Here is a 20912-nt window from a genome sequence, read left to right as displayed (position 1 = left end):
TGGTCATTGGTCATCGGTCACTGGCCGGACACCATCTAGTTCTGGTCTCAGGCTGATGGAGTCTCTGGTTTATGTGGCCGTTTCTGTCTCGGGCTGATATTTTCCGTGTTGTCTTTGGTGTTCTTCATTCTCCTTTGGGTTGGGATCAGTTGATGGGTCTTAGATGGCTGCTTGCTAGCTTTTAAGACCCTAGACCCCACTTATCAAAGTGGGAGCAGAACATTTTCTTAATAGATTTTTTTATGCCAATTGACCTAGATGTCCCCTGAAACCATGGTTCCCAGACTCCTGCCACTGCTACACTGTCCCTCGAAGTGTTTGGTTTTGTACAGGAAGCTTCTTAGCTTTTGGTTTAGTCCAGTGGTACTGACTTCCCCTGTATTGTGTGTTGTCCTTCCCTTCGCCTAAGATAATTCTTGTCTACTATCTATCCTTTTTGCTTTTTAACACAGTACTCACCCTCTTCAAAGTGTCTGTCTTTATTGGTCACTGCACAAAATATAAACATCTCTAACCATGGTATTTCCAATTGCCTCATGTGTATGCAAAAGCTTGACAATGAATAAGTAAGACTGAAGAAGAATTGATGCATTTGAATTACTGTGTCAGCCATGAACATTGAATATACCAGGAACTGCCAAAAGAATGAACACATCTGTCTAGAAGATGTACAGCCAGAATGTTCCTTAAAAGAGAGGATGGCAAGACTTCACTTCACATACTTTGGACATGTTATCAGGAGGGACAAGCCCCTGGAGAAGGACATCATGTTTGGTAGAGGATCGGTAAAAAAGAGGAAAACCTTCAAGGAGATGGATTGGCACAGTGGCTACAACAATTGGCTTAAACATAGCAAGGATGGCACAGGACCAGGTGGTGTCTCTGTTGTACCTAAACGTTGCTATGAGTTGGTACCAACTCAACAGCACCTAACAACAGCAACAATGATCTTCTTGCACAGGCTCCTCTCATAATATACCATGCTTTCTGCACCTTACCTCAACATTCTCCTTCACTCACCTCTCAAGCCCGTTCACAGAACTTTCTGAAATCTCTTTCTTCTTAACAAACAAACTCCCTTTATGTTCAACCTCACTTCTGTTTGTCCCACTTTTTTGCTTTAACTGAAATGTGGACATTTCTTGGAAATAGCAATTTTTTTTTTTTTTTTTTTCCTGGAATGACCTAAAATATTGGCTATATGTATTCTTATGCCTCATCATCACTGGGCCAGATGTTGAAGATGTGCTCTTTGATTCACAGGGCCCCCTTCCAGACCTAACAGATTACTTTTGTAGTCAAACTTGACTAATGTTTGTTCATGCCATTCAACTGTACCACCTTTCTCTTATTGATTAACATCTGTCTTTGAATCAAGCTTCCTTATTCAATCAAAATCTTACCAGTTCGACAGTAGTTTTCTCTTCTACCACAAATTCCATCACCTTGTATGGCATTAGAATTCACGTAGAAGACCCACCCTATACCAAGTATTTAGAGAGGCAAGAAAGTTCAGGGATAAACGTGTGGGCTCTGCAGCCTGCCTGCTTGCCTGTTTTCTGAAGTGGACACCTGCAATCATAAGCCACAAGGGAAGTTATTAAACTCTCAGTTCCTTAAATTTCTTATCTGTGAAGCAGGAATAATTTCAACAACTCACTTTAGAGTTGTTGAGAGAAATAAATTAGAAGAAAAACTACTTACAATGGTTACTGGGTAAGCTCTCAATTAATATGTGCTTTTTTTTTTCTTATTATTATTAATAATTAATTCCTCAACATTAATGTCTCCACAATAAACCACACTCACCACCATACCTTGGAGCTTGTCATCACTCAAAATTGTCCCATGAATAAAAATTAAGAACCTCAATCTCTGATTAACAACCTCCTGCTTTCAGGCTCCTTGTTCAGTGCTGCCCCTATGGACGTTGTTCATCTTTATGAAGACTTTCAGTCACTAATCTTATTGTTTCTCTTGTATTCTCAGGAGACCTTGTTTTTTGTTTTCAATTCTCATCTGAATTTGATTCCTAGGGCCATCATTCAAAAACATTCTCACCAGTGACCAAATTATTATAACTCTCTGTCTTTTTCTTAACACTTGTCTGGACAAAAAACACAGGCCTGGATGAAACCATGTAACTACTCCTGCTTGTTCCTAAGCAGCTGAGGATTTTTGGATATATTTACAAAATAAGCGCATTGGCTCAACTTTAAGTTAGTAATCACTAACTTCAGTTAGGTCCTACAAATGGTTTTTCCTCTTATAGATAGAAGTTGTCTCACAGAACTCCCTTCAAACTTAGCAGAATTAAACCAAACCCTAAACCAAACCTGTTGCCATCAAGTCAATTCTGACTCATAGCGACTGTATAGGACAGAGCAGAACTGCCTCATAGTGTTTCCAAGGAGCAGCTGGTGGATTCAAATAGCCGACCTCTTGGTTACCGGCCAAACGCTTAACCACTTACTTTTTTTTTTTTTTTTATTCCCTGATGCTGTAAGAATGAAGCAGTTCACTGTATCTTAGGCCAGTTTCTGCCAAGGTGTTATGGATCCGACCTCATTCTTTCTCAGAGGTCTTATTCAATCTGCTATTTCTTTACTCTTGTTTTGCAAACTCTTTCATTTCCTGGAGTCTTTCCATCAGTCTTTAAACACAGCACATTTCTTTCTTAAACCTCACAAGCTCCTTCAATTGTAGTCCTTTATCTCTCCTTTTCCACACAACCAAACTGTTTTGAAAGAGCTGTTAATTATTTGTTGAATATTTTTGGGCATTCTTTAACACATTGCCTACATACATTCTTTTGGTTATATTCATGGTTTTACTAACTAAAAAAAGTTTTAAAAAATTTAGTGTATCTTTCTTGACCTTCTTTTTGCTATTTTACCTCATCTGCAATGACCACCGTCAATGAAAAAAAAATTCATTGAACAATGTTAAAACAAGAATGACTTTTTTAAAAAAAGATTAAAAATAAAAGTGGGGAAAGGACTAAAGGAAGGGAGTGGGAGAAAAAAAAATTGCAGTGATGGGGGGAGGGTGCATAATAGTGGAGAGACCAGAACTAAGCTGGAGTTCCAACTTTACTGACATAGAGGTTGAGAAGGCTTTTAAAGTCTTAAGTGAGCTAGTGGAAAAATACTTAAGCACTGAAGAAGCCCAGGTGATGCAATGGTTAAGTGATAGGCTGCTAATCAAAAGGTTGGCCGTTCGTACCCACCTAGCCACTCAGTGGAATAAAGACCTGGTGATCTGCTTCTGTAAAGATTACAGCCAAGAAAGCCCTATGGTGAAGTTCTACTCTGTCGCAGGGATCTCTATGAGTCAACTACTATGAGTTTGGAATTAACTGGATGGCATCCAACAACACTGAACTCTTTAAAGGGATGTAAGCAACAAGGAGGGGCCCTGGTGGCTAAGCACTTGGCTGCTAACCGAAAGGTCAGCAGTTCAAACCCACTGGCTGCTTCAAGGGAGAAACAGGTGGCACTCTGCTTGCATAAAGATTACAGCATTGGAAATCTTTTAGGGCAGTTCTACCCTATCCTATAGGATCACTATGAGTCAGAATCACCTCAATGACAATGGAAGCAATCGAATGCATTGATAATATGGAGTTTAATGTTATGGGTAAGTGGAACAGGCTCCATCTGGATTCTATAAGAGAGAGAGCAGTCAGTGGTGTAGAGTCAGGAAGAAGTCACCCTAAAGTTTAGTCAAACTGAGGGGAATGTTAATGCTGTCTTTTCCTGAACACAAACAGGTGGGGGAATTTCCAGGATCAGAGAGCTTGAATAAAATTCAATATCATCACCATGTTAGGAAACTCATAACATTTTCCACATCTCACTTGCTTGACTCTCATCAGCAGTCTACACTGTTGAATATTCCTTTCCTTTTGTAATTTTCTTCCCTTTTCCCAGATGATGTGACAGTCTTCAAGTTTCTTCCTATTGGGAGGATGGTTTACCTCTACATCTCCCGCCTGGGCCACCTAAGCAGAGGCCTTGGTCCCAGAACATTCTCTGATAAGGAGGCTGGGAATTGGGTCTCTCTTTCTCTCTCCCAGTGCCTTCTCCTTATTGGAGAAACCTTCCTGTTCTGGGCACATAATAACTTCTCTGTCCCTTGCTCATGTGTAAGCACCATATGACACGTGGCCGACCCCACTTCCAGAAAGGGAACAGGGTATCCCCCTTTGATCAGAGCATGAGAGGGGTGTACATAGATCATGCGCCCTGTACCAGCCATGAGGGGGACTTGCTGACTGTCATGAATTGAATTGTGTCCCCCCAAAATATCTGTCAATTTGGCTAGGCCATGATTCCCAGTATTGTATGATTGTCTACCATTTTGTCATCTGATGTGATTTCCCTATGTGTTGTAAATACTATCAATATGATGTCAACAAGATGGATTATCAGCAGTTATATTGATGAGATCTACAAGATTAGGTAGTGTCTTAAGCCAATCTCTTTTGGGCTATAAAGAGAGAAGTGAGCAGAGACATGAGGACTTCATAGCACAAGAAAGCAGGGCTTGGAGCAAAGCACGTCCTTTGGACCTTAGGCTCCTGCACTGAGACGCTCCCAGACCAAGGGAAGACTGATGATAAGGACCTTCCTTCAGAGCCAATGTGAGAGAGAAAGCCATCCTCTGGAGCCGGCGCCCCGAGTTCGGACTTCTAGCTTACTGGATTGTGAGAGCAAAAACTCCTCTTTGTTAATGCCATCCACTTGTGGCATTTCTGTTATAGTAGCACTAGGTGACCAAGATAGCGACCATGGAAAACCAGTGCTAACAACTGAAGCTGATCTCGTTCTGTCCATTATGTGAGCAAAATCTCACACAATGTTAGAGTGCGTGGTTGTGTTTTGTTGGCAACCTCAACCTTGATACAACATTTTCCAACTAGTCCTTTTCGGTCACCATTGCGTACTCACACTCCTCCATCAGGCCATTCATTTTAGGACCTCATGAAGGACACTTATATACCCTCTTCTTTACTTACCCTATAGTCTCTCAGGAGGTCACCTCATCCATAACACTGCCTTCAATTGTGACTGCTATGCACATGGTCTCTAATTTACCTGAGGATAAGATTTCACAGTTTTGGATTTATTGCAAACTTTGAAAAAATCTGAAATAATAAGAGAGCTATTTGATAGTATGGAGTGATATAATTTTAAAGGCTCAAAAACAGGATGCCACTTTTACAAATAAACAGTCTTGCAATGGCTGCACACTCTAAAATTGTCCATTAATAAGGAATTAATTAGGAGACGCACTACAAAAGAAAGCTGTCCTTTTGAAAAAGAATGTAAAAAGCAGTGGACTTATGCAGAACTATTTGCTCAAAGAGAAATTCAAAGATTGTAAAAGTAGATGCTCATTTATTACGCTCCAAAACAGCAGTACATGGATTTGCCTTGTACCACTTGACCTCTTAAACAATTTACTATTTTCTTTCAAATTATTTTCACTAGAAATACAAAGAATTACCAGGAATACAGATGAAAGTGATGGACATTTACTGTATAGCACAACTCCTTGGTTCAGTGAAATGAAATGAGTGCTAGCAGGGTGGGCAGAAGATACACTACTATGGCTGATTCAGAAGACTGCATGTTTGCTGAAGACCACGGATTTCAGGCAGACAGTAAGTTTGATTACCCCCTTTCACCAAAGATACAGTGTATTCTTTAAATCTAGAATTTTCATGAAAAAAGTCTTATGATATTTAATGACAATACCATGAATTTCAATTTACATTTGTATATGCAACTTTGTTTAAAAATGGACAATAAAGGCACATGTAATGTCCAAACAGAAAGAATATTCTTTCAATTGCAGCTGTCAATTAATTGAAAATCTGAATTAGGTTTTCTGTTATTCACCTAACAGCCTCCCTGCTGCTTACATTTAAAGGAGACTGAACATTTCTCGTGCCTGTGTTCCAGGATACTTTTAGCCTGCAACCCACACCAACAACAAATACCTTTTGAAAAACCTGTGACTAGTTTTGTTGGCTCACCAAAAAGAACCACTTGCTGGTTTCTTTTCTGTTTAAATAACCAGCCCTCCTCTGCTTCAATACTGATAATCTGCTTTCTGATTCACAATCTTGCTTTTTAAAGATAAGTTCCATAAACATACACCTCTCTCCATTCCCCTCATTGCCCTAATTGTTCCAGTATCAATCTAGAAGTCACTACTCTGAGAAGCATTCCCTGAGCTCTTAGAATTGGTTAGGAATTTTTCTCTCTTTCTAACTCCCACTCTCTCTTGCACCCCTCTACATGCATGTATGTACATATACACACCAACACACTTCTGCGACTTATCAAGATTGAGCTGGTTGTTCACCTTCTCTGGGAACATTTCTCAGGCAAGATTAAGGGCCCTTAATATGTGCTTCATGAGGCATTGGTGGTTCTGTGGTAGATTTCTCACCTTCCATGTAGGAGGCCCTGGATCAATTCCCAGCCAGTGTACCTCATGCACAGCCATCACCTGTTGGTCAGTGTTGCTATGAAACTGAGCAGATTTTCACAGAGCTTCCAGGCTATGACAGGCTGGGAAGAAATCCTGGCAATCTACTTCCTAAAATCAGCCAATGAAAACTCTTTGTATCACGACAGTCCATTTCACAACCAATTATGGAGATGGTACAGGACCAGGCAGTGTTTTGTTCTGCTGTGCATGTGGATGCCATGAATTTGGGGCTGATTGGACAGCAGCTAACAACATAATAAATCTGTGCCCCAACTGTCACTCCCCACAATTCTGTTATTATAGGGTATCAAACGTGATGCTCTGTAATACAAAGGCTTAATGGTCTACTACCTTACTACAATTGCAAGTTCCATGAAAGCTAAGCTCTGTGTTAACATTTTTTAATCTCCAGTCTCTACTCAATTTATATATTTATTTGAGTAAATATTCAGGTCACAGGAAAAAAATTTTTTTTAATGAGAAGGAAAGAATAATTACCATTTCAAACAGAAATAGACACAAATAGTTATATTATGGAAAAGATCTTTTTATCTTTTAACAGTTTTACTCCTATTAGCCTCATTACTAATAATATAATGCAATCAGCTTGATGTAAAGATTAGGAACCATCTCCAAAGACCCAGGACCTGGACTAGCTGCAGTGGTTAATACCAGTTAAATTATTGTGTGACCCTTACTGATTCTCTTAGATTTTCTGTACTTAAACATTTGTATCTGAAAATTGAGCAGGATTGGACTAGATCATTAAGAAGCCCCGATGGTACAATGGTTAAGGGCTCGGCTGCTAACCAAAAGGTTAGTGCTTTGAACCCACCAGTGGCTCTGCAGAAGGAAGACCTGATAACCTAATTCCGTTAAGATTACAGCCTAGGAAACCCTATGAAGCAGTTCTACTCTGTCATATAGGGTATCTGTGAGTCCAAAGTGACTCAACAGCATACAGCTTCAGCAATTACTGGTATTGTTTTTGTTGTTAGTTGCTGTAAAGTCAGCTGCTACTCACAAAGACCTCAATGTGCATAAGAGAACAAAACATTGCCTGGTCCTATGCGATCTTCACTATCTTTGAAATGTTTGGGCCCATTGTTACGGCTATGGTGTCAATTCATCTTATTGATGATTTCCCTCAGTTTTGCCAACCCGCACGTGTCTGCCAGTTTGTCGTACTGTGGGGGCTTCCTTGTAGTGTTGGAAGCTAGGTTACTGGTATTCGTATACCAGCAGGGTCACCCATGGAGGACGGTTTCAGCTGAGCTTCCAGACTAAGACAGACTAGGAAGAAGGGCCCAGCAGTCTACTTCTGAAAAGCATTAACCAGTGAAAACCTTATGAATAACAGCGGAACATTGTCTGATATAGTGCTGGAAAATGAGCCCTCCAGGTTGGAGGGCACAAAAAAGATGACTACAGAACAGGTGCCTCCTCAAAGTAGATTCGACCTTAATGACGTGGTTGGCATAAAGCTTTCAGGACCTTCATTTGCTGATGTGGCACGACTCAAAACGAGAAGAGACATCTGCAAGCATCCATTAATAATCAGAACCTGGAATATATGAAGCATGAATCTAGGAGAATTGGAAATTGTCAAAAATGAAAAGAAATGAATAAACATTGATATCCTAGTCATTAGGAAGCTGACATGGACTGGTATTGGCCATTTTGAATCAGATAATCATATAGTCTACTATCCTGGGAATAACAACTTAAAAAGGAATGATGTTGCATCCATCATCCAAAAGAACATTTCAAGATCTATCCTGAAGTACAATGCAGTCAGTGATAGGATAATACCCATATGCCTACAAGGAAGACCAGTTAATACGACTATCATTCAAATTTATGCACCAACCACTAAGGCCAAAGTTGAAGAAAAAGAAGATTTTTATTAGCTATAAAAAAAAGGCAGTCTGAAATTGATCAAACATGCAATCAGGATGCATTGATAATTACTAGTAATTGGAATGTGAAAGTGGGAAACAAAGAAGAATTTGTAGTTGGAAAATATGGCCTTGGTGATAGAAACAATGCTAGAAATCGAATGATAGAATTTTGCAAGACCAATAACTTCTTCATTGCAAATACCTTCTTTCACCAACATAAATGGTGACTATACACATGGACCTTACCAGATGGAACACACAAGAATCAAATTGACTACATCTGTGGAAAGAGATGATGGAAAAGCTCGATATCATCAGTCAGAACAAGGCCAGGGGTCGAATGTGGAACAGACCATCAATTGCTCATATGCAAGTTCAAATTCAACCTGAAGAAAATCAGAGCAAGTCTATGAGAGCCAAAATATGACCTTGAGTATATCCCATCTGGATTTAGAGACTGTCACAGGAATAGATTTGATGCATTGAACACTAGTGCCCAAAGACTAAATGAGTTGTGGAAAGACATCAAGGGCATCATCCATGAAGAAAGCAAGGGGTAATTGAAAAGACAAGAAAGAAAAAAAAAAAGACCAAGATGGATGTCAGAGGAGACTCTGAAACTTGCTCATGAACATCAAGCAGCTAAAGCAAAAGGGAGAAATGATGAAGTAAAAGAATTGAACAAAAGATTTCAAAGGGCAGCTCAGGAAGAAAAAGTAAAGCATTATAATGACATGTGCAAAGAGCTGGAGATGGAAAACCAAAAGGGAAGGACACGCTCAGCATTTCTCAAGCTGAAAGAACTGAAGAAAAAATTCAAGCCTCAAGTTGCAATAGTGAAGGATTCAATGGGGAAAATAATAAATGATGAGCAGGAAGCATCCAAAGAAGATGGAAGGAATACACAGAGTCATTATACCAAAGAGAATTAGTTGATGTTCCAACATTTTAAGAGGAAGCGTATGATCAGGAACCTATAGTACTGAAGGAAGAAGTCCAAGCTGCTCTGAAGGCATCGATGAAAAACAAGGCTCAGGAACTGACGGAATATCAACTGAAATGTTTAACAAACGGGCGCAGCACTGGAGGTGCTCACTCATCTATGCCAAGAAATATTGAAGACAGCTTCCTGACCAACTGACTTGAAGAAATCCATATTTATTTCTAGTCCCAAGAAAGGTGATCCAACTGAATATGGCAATTATAGAAAAATATCACTAACATCACATGCAAGGAAAATTTTGCTGAAGATCATTCAAAAATGGCTGCAGCAGTGTATTGATAGGGAACCACCAGAAATTCCGGCCAGTTTCAAAAGGGATATCGTTGCTGATGTCAGATGGATCTTGGCTGAAAGCAGAGAATACCAGAAGGTGTTTACATGTGTTCTATTGACCATGCAAAGGCATTCGACTGTGAGGATCATAACAAATTATGGGTAACATTGCGAAGAATGGGAATTCCAGAACACTTAATTGTGCACTTGAGGAACATTTACATAGATCAAGAGGCAGTTGTTTGGACAGAACAAGGGGATACCGTTTGGTTTAAAGTCAGGAAAGGTGTGCGTCAGGGTTGTATCCTTTCACCATACCTATTCAATCTGTATGCTGAGCGAATAATAAGAGAAGCTAGACTATATGAAGAAGAATGGGGCATCAGGGTTGGAGGAAGATTCATTAACAACTTGCGTTATGCAGATGACACAACCTTGCTTGCTGAAAGTGAAGAGGACTTGAAGCACTTACTATTGAAGATCAAAGACCACAGCCTTCAGTATGGATTGCAACTCAACATAAAGAGAACAAAAATCCTTACAACAGCACCAATGAGCAACATCATGATAAACAGAAAATATTGAAGTTGTCAAGGATTTCATTTTACTTGGACCCACAATCAACACCATGGAAGCAGCAGTCAAGAAATCAAACTACTCATTCCATTGGATAAATCTGCTGCAAAGGACCCCTTTAAAGTGTTGAAGAGCAAAGATGTCACCTTGAAGACCAAGGTGCACCTGGCTCAAGCCATGGTATTTTCAATTGCATCATATGCATGTGAAAGCTGGACAACGAATAAGGAAGACTGAAGAATTGACGCCTTTGAATTGTGGTGTTGGTGAAGAATATTGAATATACCAAGGACTGCCAAAAGAACCAACAAATCTGTCTTGGGGGAAATACAACCAGAATGCCCCTCACAAGCAAGGATGTCAAGACTGTCTTACATACTTTGGACATGTTGTCAGGAGGGATCAGTCCCTGGAGAAGGACATCAAGCTTGTCAAAGTACTGGGTCAGTGGAAAAGAGGAAGACCCTCAATGAGTTTGATTGACACAGTGGCTGCAACAATGAGCTCAAGCATAATAACGAATGTAAGGATGGCGCAGGACTGGGCAGTGTTTCGTTCTGTTGCGCATGGGGTTACTATGGGTCAGAACCAACTCTAACAGAACCAACCTAACAACAACTATTCACCAGCTACTACATTAACGTAGGTGTATTTGGTTTTTTAGGAGTCCATGGGTGGTATAAGCAGTTAAGATCTGGGCTACTAACCAAAAGATTAGTGATTCAAACACACTCAGAGGTGCCTTGGAAATAAGGCCTGGCAATCTGTTTCCAAAAGGTCAGCATTTTGAAAGTCCTGTGGAGCAGTTCTACTCTAACAGGCCTGTGGTCATCATGAGTCAAAATCAACTATGGCAACTAACAGCAAAAACAACATTAGTTTTCTAAGGCTGCTGTAACAAATCATCATAACCTTGGTGTCTTAAAACAATAAAAATTTATTTTTTCATATTATTTAGGCTAGAAGCCTGAAATCAGTATAACTGGGCTGACTCAAGTTTTCAGCAGGGCTGTGCTCCCTCTCTAAGCTCTACTGGAGGATTCATTCCTTGCCCCTTCCAGCTTCTGGCATTCCTTTATTTGTAGCCATGTTACTCCAATCTTCAAGGCCAGCATCTTCAAATCTGTCTCTGCTTAGCCTTTCTACTACCTTTGTGCATCAAGCCCCGCCCCCTTTTTGTTTATAAAGACACATGTGATGGCATTTAGGGCCCACTTGGATTACCTAGGATAACCTCTCCATCAAAGATCCTTTTTCCATATAAGGTAACATTTACAGATTCTAGGGATCAAGACATGATACATTTCTGAAGCAGGGGTGAAGGTTATTTTTCGTTCTACCAGATTAGGATTATACTTTACTACTACTACCAGCTCTGGAATTCTCTTTTTAAATGAAATATAATGAAAACTTACATGTTAAACACTTAAAAACAGAGCTGTTATGTTGAGGTGAATATGGTCACCATCAGTCTTTCTCCATCCTACTACTCCCTTTGTCCTTCCTCACAGTTGACCATGAGCCCTGATAGCTAAGAACGGTTTTCAAATTGGCGTATTAATGTACTTCACAGAGTCAAAAACTATATACTATCCAAGTTTGCATAACCCAAACCAACCAACACATTGCCAGTGACCCATTTTGCATATAATCATATTACTTATAAAGAAGCTATTAAAATATTCTGGAAGTGATTCTGACTCATAACAACCCTATAGGACAGAGTGGAACTGCCCCATAGGGTTTCCAAGAAGCAACTGATAGATTCAAACTGTTGACTTTTTGATTAGCAGTTGCATCTCTTAACCACAGCACCATCAAGAGCCTTAATATTGGGTTGTTCAAATAGGAAAAATATGTTATAAAGGCTGTAAACATTTTGTTTATCGTATGATTTGTAAATTTCCCCTGATTTGTTATCGAGACATATTTATCTATGGATAATTTTACAAAAAATTGAAGTAATCATATCGATATTGTTTCATCTACTATTTCTACATTTGTTACTAAACCTGGAGAGATCCTCAACTTCTAAAACCTGACTTTCTACCTACATGGAATAGACATTTAAAAAATAATTGCTTAATAAATTGTTTAATCTCAAGATAATTCTTATTATCTTCTGGCACATACATGGCTTAATTTTATGGCATCTGAATTTTTAATGCATCAGAAATTTATTTTGTGACATGTGTGATAGCAATCTGAGTTTTACATCTTTTCCAAATAGATACAAATGTTTCAAATACTGTTTTCTAACAAGTGATTTAAATCTCCACTGATGTAACATGCCCCTTGTACAGTATTCTATACTTTTATAGGTAATTGAGTCTATTTACTAAAATTCTGGTCTTTCTACACTCCCCCTTTATCTTTATATTTCAAAGGGAATATATTTTTGCTTTATATATGTGTGAGTGCCTTATTAATAATATCAAAATTAAAATAATAATAATTACAAAATTTTGTGAAAACTCAATGAATAAAGTCGGAGATACAGACTTTCAACCTCTTTTTTCTCTAGTCTTTCTTTTCATGATTTCCTTGTTGACATAGATTCATATTTGAGATAACAAGAATCTATCCTCTTTATAACTCACTGCTTCTCTCAATTTATAAAGTTGTTTTTGTTGGAATTTAGCCTTCTCTTTGACTTATGGGATGAGCATTTTAAGTAAAAGGATACGTAAATTACTAAATGTTAAGTAGTCAATCAATAATTGTCTTTCAAAATGCAAAGGAAATGTATCATAATTAAACAGGAAATTTTTATGCTCCTTGTATAAATAGGGGAGCAGAGCACTGGGGGCACAGTGGTTAAGTGTTCGGCAGCTAACCAAAAGGCTGACAGTGTGAATCCATCATCTGCTCCTTGGAAACCTTATGGCTCAGTTCTATGCTGTTTTATAGGGCTGCTATGAGTTGAAATCTACTTGACAGCAATTGGTTATATAAATAGAGAAATTTCTTGAAGAGCTTTTACCCATCCCGCTGATCAGCAAATTATAGGTGTTCAAGCAATATTACATTAGTACATTAATCAATTAAACAATATATGTTAAATATGTTCATTCATACAATAACACATTCTTAATTTTTGATAGTATATGCCTTATTATTGACTCCATGGCAATGGGTTTTTCTACAATGGGATGCCTTATTACTTTTCTATCTCTGTATTTTACACTTGGTAAATGCCCATATTAGGAGCTCAATAATTGTTAAATTCATTTATCTTCTACAAAGATTGTATAAACAAGTTAAATAGAAACCTAAAGTCAAGGTGATCTTAGACAATGTGCCCAGGAAGTTATCATGATCCACGAGATTTTGCATAATATGGGAGATATTTAAAGTAAAGCACAGCAAAGTAAATAAATTATTATTCTCTTTAGACAAAAATGATTTCGATGCTTATTTGTCCACTGTCATTACAGAGAGGAAGAAGACATTGAGTACGGCCACCAAGCAACTGCAGCAATCAGTTATAGTTAGCACACTCTGGAAGACCAAATACTTTATTTTTTTTAAATTTGATAGAAAATATGTTTCAAAATTTTTTCTTAATATAAACAAAGAGAAAATTTTTTAAAAATTGGTATTAAACATTCTATGTTGAAATCGAAACTATGAAAAACAGATTTTAAAAAACTGTATCCCTGTTGTTACTTTACCGGTTTGGTATTCTTTGAGGAACCCTGGTGGCACTATGGTTAAGCATTTGGCTGCTAACATAAAGGTCAGTGGTTCAAACCCACCAGTCACTCATGGGTTAAAGATGTGACAGTCTGTTTCTGTAAAGGTTTACAATCTTGGAAACCCTATGGGGCAGTTCTACTCTGTCCTATAGGGTCACTATGAGTTAAAATTGACTCAGTGGCAATGGGTTTGAACCACTGGTTTGGATTTTGTATTCTTTGACACATGGGAGTAAAGTGAGAGAAGAGCAGGATCATTCTGTACATACTAAACTTTTATGTATGTTGAAGAATTAAACTATTATATCAACACAACAATTGAGATCAGAGAGGTAGAGTCTAGCCTACACAAGAAAGGGGCAAAGCTTGACTGTGGTTGACTTGCTCTCAATAAGCTATCAAAGTTTAAATGTTTGCTGTAAGAAATGGGGATGGTCAACAACCAAGTCAGGAACACTGCCCTTGGTGGAGGCTCTCTGGCATGTTCACGAAAGGATAGGTCTTGACATACATAATTAAGACAGACAGAAACGTATAGTAGAGTACGTGTGTTGGATATTATATCCTGATGTCGCTAGACATTATAATCATATACCTAATTTCCTTACTTCAAATTCCATGCTTATGAAGTTGCCATTGTTTAATAGTCATTTGACTTCCCTTGTAAATTTTCCTTCAAAGAAGTAATGCATTGGAAATGGTATGTAATCTTTGCTCATTTTGCTGATACATCTTTCCTTACAAAATAATAAACTGTTAATTTGAATTACGTATTTACTTTTATTTATTATTATTGTTTTTGAATTAATGTTCCTCCAAGAGTAAACTGAATTCTGGAACACTTAAACAACAATTTTCTTGGGCTAAAAGAATGGTGGCAAAATCATGAATTGTACTAAATCCATAAAGATAATGCAAACCTGTGACCTTTTTCTTGGTGAAATTGTCTGTATTTTTTTTTTTTAATGTCAACATTTATTCATGCTTAAGTTAAATATTTAGAAGTGTAGTACATTTCATGATTTGTGGGATATTTTCTGTATCAAAACTTTGTCTTAACATGGGTAATCTTAAACATTGCTAGTAATTGGTGTATGAAAAAATTCTGTTCTTGATTAAATGTTTCATATATTACATTTAGATAAATTAAGCAAGTTTCATAAGTAAAAATGATTCTACTTAAAAATAAGTATCTACGTAGACTGTTCAATGAAAATCAGGTAACAAAATGATGATATGGCAATTTTAAAGCATAGATTTTCTCGCATTGAGATGTGGGATCCATGTCTTCTTCCCATGAACATGAGTGGGAGAGAGACCAACAGAGCACAATAAAAATAACAGTTTATAATGTTCAAGGATAAATCGGAAGACACCTTTAAGTTTCCACCTTGGTATATTGAAGTGCTCACTCTCCGGAAACTCTCTCTAGGGACACTTCATCTCAGAACTCAGCTGACATGTTGTGAGAAGCCCAAGCCATACAAAAAGGTCACATGTAGGTGCTCCCATTGGCAAATCCAGCTACCCAGACTTTGAGTCATCCTATCCCAAATGTTAGCCATGTGACTGAAGAAACCCTTAGTTGATCCTCGACTCTAGCCTTTCAAGTCGTTCCCAGATGTTGAGTCTTCTCAAGTGAGGTCCTAGATAGACAGCAGAGACAAGCCATATCTGCTATGTTAACATGGATTCTTGACTTACAGAATCCATGAGAATAATAAATGGTCATTGTTTAAAATATTAAGTTTTGGGTTGTTACTTATACAAGTATAGATAACCAAAACAGATAATAATAATAGTAACAATACTAATAATAATATCAAAAAAATATTAAGCATTTCTTTTGTACTTACTATGTGTCAGGCACTGCTCTCATTATTTTACTTACACACAACACACCAACACACCAATTGCCATCTAGTCAATTCTGACTCATGGTGACATCATGTGTATCAGAGTAGAACTGTACTCCAAGGGGTTTTCAAATACAGATTTTTCAGAAGTAGATTACCAGGCCTCTCTTCTGACATGCCTCTGGGTGGACTCAAACCTCCAATCATTTGGTTAAAAGTCAAGTGCATTAAATATTTGCACAAAATAGGGATACTTTTAGTTTACTTAATCCACACAACATGCTTACAAGTGCATGCAATTTTTATTCTCAATTTAAAGTTGAGGATATTGAGGCACAGAGGTGTTAAGCAATTTTAACAAGGTTACCAAACCAGTATGCTAAGAAGAAAAAAAAAAATTTTTTTGTTTTTGGTTGTTGTTCAAAATAAGGATAAATTTAATGTTTCATAATCTTATTTTTAAATAATATTGCCTCAACTGGTTTTGAGACTTCTATATATAAGGTTTTCTTTGTACTTGGAAGACAATTTTAAAATACTCTATGTTGCTATCAACATTTTTTTTTTGTCGTATTCAAGTCGACCTAAGGCTCTGTCTATGTTATGAGTTGACAGTGCATCACTGTTACCTATACATTGTTTGAGTTGCCAAAATAATGAATTGTGTTCTCAACTTTTGCTTTTGTGTTCATCAGAATAAGAGTTCCTTTGACATGCTAATATTCTTCAGTGAAGTTAGTTAAATAAAAAATCATTTGACTTAATATTTCGACAGTATGGTTGACTAGGTAAATCACAGACTTTCCAAACAGTAACATTTAAGAATACAATATACAACACATTCACATATTCAAAGTTGAATGTAAAGGAAAAAAAAATTAAAAAAGGGAAGAAAGTGACAGGTGCAGGAAATGCAGAGGGAATTGAAAAACAGGAAGAAGATTGCCATGCAACCTTTGGCAACAATGAGGGGTAGGAGGTAGAGGTTATTATCATAATAACCAAATAGCTTGGCCCTATTATGGGGCCAGGAGGTAGGGCCATGAGCTGGGAAGGGTAGGGAGTTTGAACTGAGAAGGCTGAACATGATATGGGAAAATTTTGGGTAAACTACTGAATATGTTTGGGGAGCAGTGGTGGGAGAAGGGGTCTGCCCAATGGCCCAATAAGTGAAAAAAGAATCTTGTTTGACTATTTCTGAGTAGGCTACAGGTAGAAAAACAAACAAAAAAAGTTTGTTGGAATTCACAACAATGCCCTATATATTAGAAACATTTTGTTTTGGAAATGATTCTATGTGCAGTAGTTACACAGTCTCCAAACCAAGAAAAGGCCATGAAATTGGTCCTGTAGATAACCCTGAAGTACCTGGTACAACCATACAAAATTCTCCTGGTCACACAGAGTAACTACCGATAAAGTCCAGTAAAGGGAAGCTCATAATCAAAGCTAACAGGGAAACCACCGCCAAGGGTGTGAGTCTAAGGAATTGTTGTAAGTTGCCAAGGAGTCTGTAATCCTTAAGTATGTTGTTGTTGTCAGGTAAAAAATCTGTTAAATAATAATAATAATAATAAATTATACCAAAAAAGATTAAACAGGGGTTTTTTTTTTTTATATCATTATAAGTAAAACGAGAAAAAAAGTCAATTTTTTTATAAAACTCTGAGAAGAAAAGCCATAATTGTCAAAATAAAAAATGCACAATAAACTAAACAATAATTATGAATTAAGAAAATAAATAAACTAGAGAATAAACATGAGGAAATTACCTGGAATGAATTGATATGAGTTGAAAATTATGAAAGAGAAATTTTAAAAAACCTAGTGAATAAAAAGGGAGGTGCAAAAATAGAACACTAACAGGAATTGCAGGAGTACCTGGGTGTTGAAAATGTTAAGCACTTGACTACTAGCTGAAAGGTTGGTGGTTTGAACTCACCCAGAGGTTCCTTGGAAGACAGACCTGGTGATCTGACAACTTCAATCTTTTCTCTGTTTATCATGATGTTGCTCATTGGTGCCGTTGTAAGGACTTTTGTTTCTTATGTTGAGTTCTAATCCATACTGAAGGCTGTGGTCTTTGATCTTCATTAGTAAGTGTTTCAAGTCCTTTTCACTTTCAGCAAGCAAGGTTGTGTCGTCTGCATAATGCAGGTTGTTAATGAATCTTCTTCCAATCCTGATGCCCCACTCTTCTTCATATAGTCCAGCTTCTCTTATTATTTTCTGAGCATACAGATTGAATAGGTATGGTGAAAGAATAAAACCCTGACACTCACTTTCCTGACTTTAAACCAATCAGTATCCCTTTGTTCTGTCTGAACAACTGCCTCTTAATCTATGTACAGGTCCCTCATGAGCACAAATAAGTGTTCTGGAATTCCCATTCTTCGCAATGTTATCCATAATTTGTTATGATCCACACAGTGGAATGCCTTTGCATAGTCAGTAAAACACAGGTAAACATCCTTCTAGTATTCTCTGCTTTCAGCCAGGATCCATCTGACATTAGCAATGATATCCCTGATTCCAAGTCCTCTTCTGAACCAAGCCTGAATTTCTGCAAGTTCCTTGTTGATATACTGCTGCAGCCATTTTTCAATGATCTTCAGCAAAATTTTGCTTGTGTGTGATATTAATGATATTGTTCTATAATTTCCACATTTCATTGGATTGCCTTTCCTGGGAATAGGCATAAATATGGATCTCTTCCAGTCAGTTGGCCAGGAAGCTGTCTTCCACATTTCTTGATAGACCAGTGAGCACCTCCAGTGCTGCATACGTTTGTTGAAACATCTCAAAATTGATATTCCATCAATTCCTGGGGTCTTGTTTTTTTTTTTTTTTTCACCAGTGCCTTCAGAGTAGCTTGGACTTCTTCCTTCAGTACCATCGGTTCCCGATCATATGCTACCTCTTAAAGTGGTTGAACATCAACTAATTCTTTTTGGTATAATGACTCTGTGTATTCCTTCCATCTTTTGATGCTTCCTGCATCATTTAATATTTTCCCCATAGAATCCTCCACTATTGCAACTCCAGGCTTCACTTTAATTTTTTCTTCAGTTCCTTCAGCTTGAGAAACGCTGAGTGTGTTCTTCCCTTTTGGTTTTCTACGTCCAGCTCTTTGCACATGTCATTATAATACTTTTCTTTGTCCTCTCAAGATACCCTTTGAAATCTTCTGTTCAATTCTCTCACTTCATCGATTCTTCCTTTTGCTTTAGCTGCTCAATGCTCAAGAGCAAGTTTCAGAGTCTCCTCTGACATCCATCTTGGTCTTTTCTTTCTTTCCTGTCTTTTCAATGACCTCTTGCTTTCTTCATGGATGATGTCCTTGATGCCATTCCACAACTCGTCTGGTCTTCAGTCACTAGTGTTCAATGTGTCAAATCTATTCTTCAGGTGGTCTTTAAATTCAGTTGAGAGGTACTCAAGGTCATATTTTGGCTCTCATGGACTTGCTCTGATTTTCTTCAATTTCAGTATGAGCATACAAATGAACAATTGATGGTCTGTTCCACAGTCGGCACCTGGCCTTGTTCTGACTGATGGTATTGAGCTTTTCCATCATCTCTTTCCACAGAGGTAGTCAATTTGATTTCTGTGTGTTCCATTTGGTGAGGACCATGTGTATAGTTGCCATTTATGTTGGTGAAAGAAGGTATTTGCAACGAAGAAGTTGTTGGCCTTGCAAAATTCTGTCATTCAATCTCCGGCATTGTTTCTATCACTAAGGCCATATTTTCCAAACTACTGATCCTTCTTTCTTTGTTTTCAGCTTTTGCATTCCAACCTCCAGTAATTATCAATGCATCTTGATTGCCTGTTTGATCAATTTCAGACAGCAGCAGCTGATAAAAATCTATTTCTTCATCTTTGGCCCTAGAGGTTGGTGTGTAAATTTGAATAATAGTCATATTAACTGGTCCTCCTTGTAGGTGTACAGATATTATCCTATCACTGATAGTGTTGTACCTCAGGATATATCTTGAAACTTTCTTTTTGATGATGAATGCCACATTATTCCTCTTTGAGTTGTCATTCCCAGCATGGTAGGCTATATGATTATCTGATTCAAAATGTCCATTACCAGTCCATTTCAGCTCACTAATGCCTAGGATATCGATGTTTACGTGTTCCATTTCATTTTTGACGATTTCCAGTTTTCCTAGATTCATACTTCATACATTTTAGGTTCCGATTATTAATGGATGTTTGTAGCTGTTTCTTCTCATTTTTCTTCATGCCACATCAGCAAATGAAGGTCCCAAAAGCTTTTTTTCATCCACATCATTAAGATTGACTTTACTTTGAGGAGGAAGCTCTTCTCTAGTCATCTTTTGAGTGCCTTCCAACCTGGAGGGCTCATCTTCCAGAGGTATATCAGACAATGTCCCGCTACTATTCATAAGGTTTTCACTGGCTAATGCTTTTCAGAAGTAGACTGCTCGGTCCTTCTTCCTAGTCCATCTTAGCCTGGAAGCTCAGCTGAAACCTGTCCTCCATGGGTGATCCTGCTGGTATCTGAATACCAGTGGCATAGCTTCCAGCATCACGGCAACACACAAGCCCCCACAGTATGACAAACTGACAGGCACGTGGGGGAACTCTGACCTAGGAAATCAAATTTTGTGCATTTTCCTGTGAACAAGGAGGCAAAGAGAATGATAATTATTGCAGCTTAATTTTAAATCGGAAAACATAGAAATGATCTCACTGTACCTCAGTACAAAAATTGCACAAAATTATTCATTCTTTTAATAAAATACTACAAAGTGGTTTAAAACATGAGTGATATGTTTATCATTATGAAAATATTTAAAATTATAATGCTAAATGAAAATTGCCATATGGTAAGAAACAATGTAATGATTTAAATAGAACTTTAAAACGCTGTTGTTAGGTGCTGTCGAGTCTGTTTCAACTCATGGTGACCTTGTGTGCAATAGAACTGAACAAGCCCGATCCTGTGCCATCCTCACAATCATTGTTATGCTTACGCCCATTGTTGCAGCCATTTTGTCAATCCATCTCCTTGAGGATCTTACTCTTTTTTGCTGACCCTCTACTTCACTAAGCATGATGCCCTTCTCCA

Source organism: Elephas maximus, chromosome 5 (genome assembly GCF_024166365.1).
Source record: "Elephas maximus indicus isolate mEleMax1 chromosome 5, mEleMax1 primary haplotype, whole genome shotgun sequence".
Taxonomy (NCBI): domain Eukaryota; kingdom Metazoa; phylum Chordata; class Mammalia; order Proboscidea; family Elephantidae; genus Elephas; species Elephas maximus.
The sequence above is the reverse complement of the archived record's forward strand: the minus strand, read 5'-3'. Positions refer to the sequence as shown.